Source organism: Culex quinquefasciatus, chromosome 3 (genome assembly GCF_015732765.1).
Source record: "Culex quinquefasciatus strain JHB chromosome 3, VPISU_Cqui_1.0_pri_paternal, whole genome shotgun sequence".
In the NCBI taxonomy this organism is placed as follows: domain Eukaryota; kingdom Metazoa; phylum Arthropoda; class Insecta; order Diptera; family Culicidae; genus Culex; species Culex quinquefasciatus.
In genome coordinates, this window is record NC_051863.1 from 148,095,620 (window position 1) to 148,104,684 (window position 9,065).

Consider the following 9,065-nt stretch of genomic DNA (forward strand, 5'->3'; position numbering starts at 1 on the left):
CCAATTTGCATCGGAGCAATTTGGTAGCCAGGGTAACGGGCACCACTATTTGCACCGTTGAGCATGCACCGTCATTGAGGGGCTTAGTTTTAAAAAATTACCTGCTCGTACTTAGATAGTGTTTGTTCATTTTGAAAACTAAAGGTTGATGATTGTCTAAATTGCAGACATTAAAAATGGAATCATTAAATCAACAAAAAATAAACAAGTTTTTTCGCCCTTTCTCAATTTAATACCTTCATCACTCAAAGTTTATTGCCTTCCACAACAATTGTTTATTACTTCCGTGGTTCTCGCTATCATTTCCACTTCCACCCCCACACCGCACCCATCTTCCCAGCATTCCAGCGTGAATGGTGCGAAGATTCTTTTCTCAGGCTCGAGTCGGTTTTAGTGGCCATCATCGAAGCCACAGCCGCAGGATCAATGCCGGACCAAGGTCCGTGCATTCTTAATCCTTGTATATTTATGCACATAATTCAGCAAACATAAAAACAGCATGAAAGAATCCGTTACCGCAAGAGAGGAACCATGACGCGAGCATTCTCCCGTGGAAATGGGTCCTTCAGAGCAGCATCCTTGTCCTGGCCATGGTTTACAGTTCTCTTGAATTATCATGAAACTAAATTTAATTTTTTACATGAAAATTATTTTTAATTCTAAACATCGAATTCAAATGTGTTTCTCAATGAAAGTTTTTTTTTCTAAAAAAATATTTTTCGGTGAAATATCAAAATTTTAAATTCTTTCCTTTAATGGTAATCCAGAATATCTTAAAATTCTATGAGAAAATGAAGCATTGGTCCAACGAAAAGGAGAAGGACTCCCAAGAAGAGCAGTAGATGTGTGCATATCAACACGGCGTCCGCTGTTGTGTGATCGACGGGGAAGAAAGAAATAAAATAAAACATCCCTTTTCTCTAGGCAGTGAATAGGCGGCAGCAGCTCGATATTAAAAGGGAAGGAAGAAATAAATATCAAGCGGTTCGTAAAAAGGCAACCATGAAAGAATCTCCCTTTCTCCCACTCCCTCGCAGTTAGTTAGTCGTATCGTTTTCTCTCCTCCAGTATTTGGTTGCTTCTGCAAAAGAAAACCAAGTGAAGCAAAAGAAAGCTTACAAGGCTGCAACGCAACACGATGTAACAGACACTTACAATTTTTGTGTGTTTGCAGATAAAAAAGGATGTAAGAAATCATAAAAATGATTGGTGCGAAAAATGTGTCGTAAAAATCATTCGTACCGTAAATAAAAAAAAGCGCTGAGAGTGCAGTTCATGGATGGGAGGAATTAAAATGGCAGATGAGTAGTAAAACAAGTCAGAACTTCAATAGATGTTTTCCACAAGTACAATCAACCAGGTTGAGGGTTTCGTAAACAGCTGTACATTCAATTACTCATCATAATTAAGCAGTAAAATCACGCCAAAAAAGTGTTTCATGAGTCACGAAAGGGAATTAATGAATCTAATGTAACAACACTTGTAATAGTTTATTTTATTTTGTTTAAACAATTGGTAAATACGGTCCTAAAGCCCTTTGTAAAATTTTGTGTCCAACGGTAAAAAAACGCTTTTAAACAATTTCTGATCATTTTTTTTGAATTACTGCAAAAAAAAGTAACAATAATTACAAGACAACATTTTTCGATGAATCAACTATGGTCCCCTTGGAACGAGCTGTCAAGTAGGATGTTGTATGTCAAGAAAATTTAATGAAATATTTATTTTAGATCCTATTATTCTCAGAAAAAAACCATTATCGTTGTGAACAATAATATCAGCTTTTTTTTTAGTTTTGAGAGTAAATTGAGTAATTCTCTTCGTTTTTGCATATTGATCTTTTCTGTTATTTTGATGTTAGGATAAAATTAAGTCCATGCATTCCTTTTGCCAAATGAAGCCATGTTGCTTCAGAGTAGTTCTCTTGAATTTTGCAAATATGGTATTGGGTTGTGATTTGGATGATACTTTTCTTGTTAGTTTTTCATTTGGATGAACCATCGATCATACATGCCCTGAAGAGCATTTTTGGATAATTTGTTTTTCCATACAAGTCTCCATACAATTTAGCGGGCTGTTCATATAAAATGGGCATGTGAATGTTCAACAAATTGTAAATCGAAAATAGGATTTTCTGATCGGTTTGGTGACTTTGATAGATTGCTCAAAAGTTGCGGGTTTTGTCCCCTAAAACATATAAAAAATCTCGAAAATTATTAAATACGTATTTTGGGAAACTGTCAAACAAAAATTTAAAAAAATATTTCCAGATCCAAAATGACTTTACACATTTCCTGAAGAAAAAGCCGGGTTGAATTTCTTACATTTTTCGCTTTTAGGCATTCACAGAAAAAAATATGTAAATTTCCATGTCATGTAAACCATGTTTCTAATGTAAACTTACTCAATGTAATGTTGAAATGTAATGTAAAAAGTCAAATGTCATGTAATTGGTTATGATGTAAGATAAAATCTCATGTAATTGATGCATCGCATGTAAATATTCCCACGTTTGCTCAATTTTGACAAATCAAAACAATGTAAATGAAGAAAATAATGTAAATGTTGCTAATGTATTTTTTTGAAACATGTAAAGTTCAAGCAAAGAGTGCTGCTGCGGATGACAGCAAGGAAATCGAAACAGTTTTGTTTGGTGCTTTGTTGAGAGATTGTTTACGTTTTACGATCAATCGGCTTTTGTCGAAATAAGTGTTTGAATGAGTTGTCAGTAGAGATGGTGCAAGTTATTAAGTGCGTCGTCACGATCTTCAAGAATCGGCGTCGAAATAGGTAAATATTCGATACTATTGGCGATGAACGAGTTGATTTGTTTACATTGACTCCACCCTTCAACTTAATCATACAAATTTGTTGCCGGATCGCTTCCGGAAAAGCATCGGCAGCAAATTTGTATGGTTAGACGTTTGAGGGTGGAAGGAAGCGAAAAATATTGGGCAATTTAACTGCTTGCCAACAGCGCATCTCTTGTTTTTTTCCTACTGAAAAATAGATTATATTCGTGTTTAATTGCCCCGTTTTCCTTTTGCATCTTCCACACAGAAAAAAAACACTGCAACGAATCGGCTTGCATAGTAATGCATCTGGGATTCCTAGGTGGGACAATCCAAAAGATAGCCTCAATAATCACGGCTCGAGTTGTTTCCGGTACGACAAGCTGTGGCGAAGTAGTTAGCGCCGTCAAACTAGTGTTTACTCTCGAACAGCTGTTCGAGGTCACGCAGGACAATGACTCGGTGGAACCAAAATCTAAGGTTGACCGATGCTGTTGGTGGAGGTATCGGTTCGGCCGTCATCGTAAGAACCGGGTCCAGATAGGAACTACTGGGCAGGGCACATCAACTCGAAAACGCGTCGCGACTGGAACCCGAGAATCATTAATGTGGCAATTGCACTACATCACAGGAAGGTACACAAACTCCGCAGAAAAAGCATTTATTATTCTGGTCAAGATTTGAAACGTCAAAATATTTCTCCTGAGTTGCACGTTGAGGAGAAAGTAGTCATTTCGTGAGTCTATCAAGGGTTAAACTGAATATAAACTTATTGTTAGCTTCTAAACGTGTAACTTGATGAAGCTTTAGTCTGATTTGTCTTACTTTTGTTTCAGCGTGCACTGTTTATTTTGATGTTGATTCACTTTTGACGTAGGACTATTTTGTCCGGTTCTGCTGACGGCATAAAATATCGGACGGAGCGTCAATCTTGATGTCGGGGATCTCGCATGCCTGTAAGTTTCTTTTGGTAAAAGGTTTTTCGTGCAAAATAATCATCGAGAATTTCTTTTTATCCACCTCCAGTAAACAGTGCGCTGCTGCGGTTTCGTTATCATCGCAGATTTGTAGCCTTCGATGATGAGTTCGCTTTCGGTACGGCGGCACCTAGCTAAACTTTTCTCAATTAACGCACAATAAGATTTACAAACGCTTGTTACTCGAAACGGCGCGATCGAGCAGTACGTTGGAGGTCAAATTTATATTTATAATTAGAGCGGTTTTCCCCGATGGTCAACAGATTCGGCACGCTCAGAAGGTAAGCTGAATCCTAGAATTACCTTGGCACTTAGTTTAACACAATTTATTTTCCAGAAACTCCAGGGGCCCTTCGTGGATGCGTACATTTTCGAGATTGACGTCCATGAGCCACATGCTTATTACCGAACAAAACTCCTCCCGCGAAAGGCGTGCGGCAAGCGATCCACGGCACCAACATCAGACGTCAGTTTTGGCAGAACCAGTCAACGACATGATCATGGTAATCTAACAGGTTCAGCTATGGTCAGCCGATGACGTTTCAATAAAAACCGTGAGTAAAATAAGTGTTCTGTGTTATTGTTTTGCTAATCACACTTAGATTCTTGAAAATTTGTTCTCAAATTGCTATTCATGTAAATCACGATAAGGGAACGGCATGTATTTCCATCGAACACGTAATATTAATCTTAGACTTTCGATAACAGTTTGTAGAAAGCTTGTTCAACTGGAATTAAGCAATAAATAGTTCAGAAGGAATGAGCAACAAGTTTCTATCAAAAGTTTTGTAAATTAATGTTTTAAATAGTGAGAATTGGCAAATTGGATGGAAATACAACCAAATCATTAACTGGCGATTAACTGAGAATGTCTTGTTAGAGCAGAAATAAAACAATTCATCCCTCCTTCAAACCTTGTTGAATTAAGAGTTTGATACTTTTCTCAAAAGCCTTCATTTGTTTTGCTTTTCTAACTTGGAGTTGCATAGTTTTGTTTTGTATTTAGCTTGAAATAATTTAAAGCAAAACTATAAGCATGATTGTGTTTCAAATATGCATTCATGCTAAAAGGAATCGTGATGCTTTTGAAAATTACATTAGATTCGACCAAGGCGGTTCGACCTCATCTAAAGAGTTTTGTTTACTAATATTAAAAGGCCATATCTGCAATGCACTTATGCCCATTTAAAATTTGGATTTTTTTTAAATGCCCGCTTATAGTTTAATTTCAATTTTTGAGCAGAGAAAGCATTGTTGCAACAAATAATTATATTTTTAACCCTCGGACGCTTTTTGTTACAGTTCTGGTTAAACTTTTCCTTGGTGAGGTTTCCATTCAACCAGGTTGATTTATTCTTCAAATAACATTTGTATTGCTCCGTTGAATCTGGAATCTAAAGCGGATTCCAGATTCAGCGGAGCAAAAAATTTTTTGGTTCGTGTATTTTTACATTAGATTCATTGGAAATTTACACGACTCTACGAGGTTTTCAATTTCAATATTTACAATGAAAGTCATGTAAATTTCCAATGAAGTTGATGTAAATATACATCATTTATCATGATACCTTTTGGTACATGATAAATAATGTAAATCTACAGGAATATTTTTTTCTGTGTTGTTGATTGAACTGCTGGTTGCTGAGATAAGTATCAAACCCTCATTTTTCAACTAGCTCTATCTAGAAAACTATTGATTCGGTTTTCATTGTTTTAAAAGAAAACTTTTATTAAATGTGTATAGCATAGCATAGCATAACGGGTCTGCACCACGCTGTAGGGGGTGCCACAATGGTCAATTCAATATTCTAAAACAATTTGATTGCTGTCCGGTACATCCAAAAATATCCAAGAACGTAAATTTTCACACTGTGCTCCAAGGCTACGCCCATACAGTCCCGTGGGGATTTGGGAGAGGGTGTTTTTGTTGTTCACTAGTGAGCAATTCTCTGAGATTTCGGTCATTCGATTTTTTCTGCATTTTTTAATCCGGCTGAAATTTTTTTGATGCCAAAAAATATTTTTGAAAAGCTGAGAAAATTCTCTATATTTTGCTTTATTGAACTTTGTTGATACGACCCATAGTTTCTGAGATATTGCCATGCAAAGGTAAAAAATAACATTTCAAATGGGCGTAATATTAAATGTTTGGCCCGTTTGAAATGTTAGTCGGAAGTTAGTTAGTCGGAAAATTTCACGACTGTTTCATATTTTAACATTAAAAATCGGACCATTAGTTGCTGAGATATCGACATTAGAAAATGGTGGGTTGTTTGGGTGAGACTTAGAAAACATCAATTTTCCTGTTTTTTAACCTTTGCATGGCAACATCTCAGCAACTAAGGGTCGTATGAACAAAGTACGGAAAAGCAAAATATAGAGAATTTTCTCAGCTTTTCAAAAATATTTTTTTCAAAGGTGGGCAAACATGAGCACTAATTTTAAAAAATGAAAAACTGCGACTATTTCCAAAAAAGTTACCTAAAAATGGTTATAACTTGAAAACGGTGCACTTTATCAAAAATTCACTAAAGCACTTTTTGATTGCAAATTCGATTTTACATCGAAAAATTAAGTTGAAAAATGTTTGCGACCAATAATTCGATTTTTTGAAAAAATCTGTATTGATTCAAAAAATCATAACTCGGTCAAAGATTTTTTGCCCATTCTGAAAATTTCTGAAAAGTTGGCATTTGATGTCCTCTAAAACATATCAAAAATAAAAAAATTAAAAATAGTGTTTTTTTTTGCAAATCAAGTTTTAGTAACAAAAAGTTAAATAAAAAAGGTGCAGGTGGTTATGTTACACATGACCAGTATGACAAAGAACTTTGCAAAATGGTTGTTGAAATTTTCGATTACATTGTCTGGTCCAAATTTCCCAAGATTCACTAGGTTCATAATTACCATAAAGTTTGATACCCATATTGCCCCTACTCTTTTGGTTCGGCAAATGTCCCCCCATCGGAACATCCCTGGGGCCTCCGGCCACTCCGGATTGTGACCACTACTGCCGAAATGTCAAATTTCATATCCAGTATCAAAAACCATAAAGTTTGATACCCATATTGCCCCTACTCTTATGGTTCGGCAAATGTCCCCCCATCGGAACATCCGCGGGGCCTTCGGCCACTCCGGATTGTGGCCACTACTGCCAAAATGTCAAATTTCATGTCCGGTATCAAAAACCATAAAGTTTGATACCCATATTGCCCCTACTCTTATGGTTCGGCAAATGTCCCCCCATCGGAACATCCCTGGGGCCTCCGGCCACTCCGGATTGTGACCACTACTGCCGAAATGTCAAATTTCATATCCAGTATCAAAAACCATAAAGTTTGATACCCATATTGCCCCTACTCTTATGGTTAGGCAAATGGCCCCCCATCGGAACATCGACGGGGCCTCCGGCCACTCCGGATTGTGGCCACTACTGCCGAAATGTCAAATTTCATATCCAGTATCAAAAACCATAAAGTTTGATACTCATATTGCCCAACTCTTACGGTCCAGCAAATGTCCCCCCATCGGAACATCCACGGGGCCTCCGGCCACTCCGGATTGTGGCCACTACTGCCGAAATGTCAAATTTCATATCCAGTATCAAAAACCATAAAGTCGACGACCACGAATACAGCACAAAAAGAACACCACAAAAATCCATCATCCCGGCGCTGCTGCTCACACGATACTCAGGAAACTTTTATTAAATTTGTATATGCAATTAATTCGCCCTTTTCAAACAGCTCTTTTCAATAAAGTGATAGTGATGCACTTTTAAGGATATTGAATAAAAAGTTTGAATTTGTCCTCCTATATGAAATTTTTCTTTGTTTTCAGCATCAGGATTCAGAATTTCAAGTTGCAAAAAGAATGTTATAATAAAAAAAAAAAAAACATGAAAAAATAACATAAGCAAGTGTCTATTTTTGCCAAAGTTGTTTGATTGTATTCCAAATGAAAAGTTCTCCATAGTTTAGTAAACAGCCCTTTTATTTGAAAAAATAAAAATTAAATCGATCGTCGTTGAAGAACAAACAATCTTAAAATAAATTGCTTGAGAACCTTCACCCGTGGGGTGGGTCTGAGCAAGCGTGACATTTCATTTTAAAATTATAGGAAATGTATAAATGTTGACTGATTTTGGCGTAACGTACTTAATGGATGAAGCCTTACATCAAGAGCAAAACTCAATTCGTACAAAAAAAATCTAATTTATGTTCATTTAAAATTTCAAATAAATCACATATTTTACAAATAAACATAAACAAAACACAAAACATACATTTGCACATCGCAAAATCGTTTCGCCCTCGACTGGTTCCGACAAGACAGACTTGCTGGATGATTTCCGAACGGAAGCATATGAAAGCAAATCATGCTCAAAAGGGCATGAATGAAAGACGCTTGCAAGTTCACTCGTTCGTTCACAATGGCCCTGTCCGAAAGCTTGCTGGCCGCATGAATGGTGCACAGTCAGGGCCCGTCCGTCCATTTCGGGCTTCTCGTATACACATGCACTGGAAGCAAAGTGCCTTGCTTTCCTCGTTGTTCCTCGGTCAGAACCAAAAGGCAAACGAAGAAAGTTTTAACATGGGCCCCTCCGAAAGAAAACATAAACAGATCATGATCGCATAAAAATGCCCTCACGCCAAACATACATGTTGACTGGCCAGAAAAAAAAAATGAAAAGAAAACGGGAAAGGATAAGCCCCAAAAAAGCAGGGCCAGGAATAATTTATATCAATTTTTTATGTACTTTTATTATTATTTTTATGCATATCATAACATAAATGCACGTCTTTTACAGTATGAAAACATACACACGGGAGCGCATTGCCGGTAATGGGGTCGAAGGGAGGATGAGGGGAAGATTCTTTGGAGTACAAACGGTTTCCTTTCGCCAGGAAGACACGGAGTTACATGGGTGATGAAAACCGCTAAAATATGCTTGTTGTCTATGTGTTCAAGTGGTGAAGAAATTTGGTCATGGATGAATCTGGAAATACGTTAGATTTTTTAAATGCTTTGATCGGGTTTTCTATTAAAAATAAAACTTATTTTTGTTCTTGTTGCCAAATTTCGTCATGATCTAAACGAGTGGTCATGCAGTTTTTGTGAACATCTTATTGGTTTTGCTAAATAGCTTTAGCACCTTCGATTTCATTACAAAAATAATGAAAAAAATCAATTCATCCCTGTGTGTCGAACAGTCGATGCACATAACATATTACACTCAAGACATGATTCTTCCCGTGTTCGAACCAATGTTTGCCGCTTATGACTAGTGCCCAAG

The 9,065-nt window shown here is 36.9% G+C and overlaps 1 long non-coding RNA gene across 1 annotated transcript; it reads left to right on the plus strand.

Annotated features, from left to right (window-relative positions):
* Positions 1 to 3,365: 3,365 nt before the first annotated feature.
* Positions 3,366 to 4,336, plus strand: LOC119769922. The gene is made up of 4 exons (XR_005278578.1): positions 3,366 to 3,427; positions 3,629 to 3,748; positions 3,819 to 4,050; positions 4,107 to 4,336. It is a non-coding gene; the product is annotated as an uncharacterized LOC119769922 (long non-coding RNA).
* Positions 4,337 to 9,065: the final 4,729 nt, after the last annotated feature.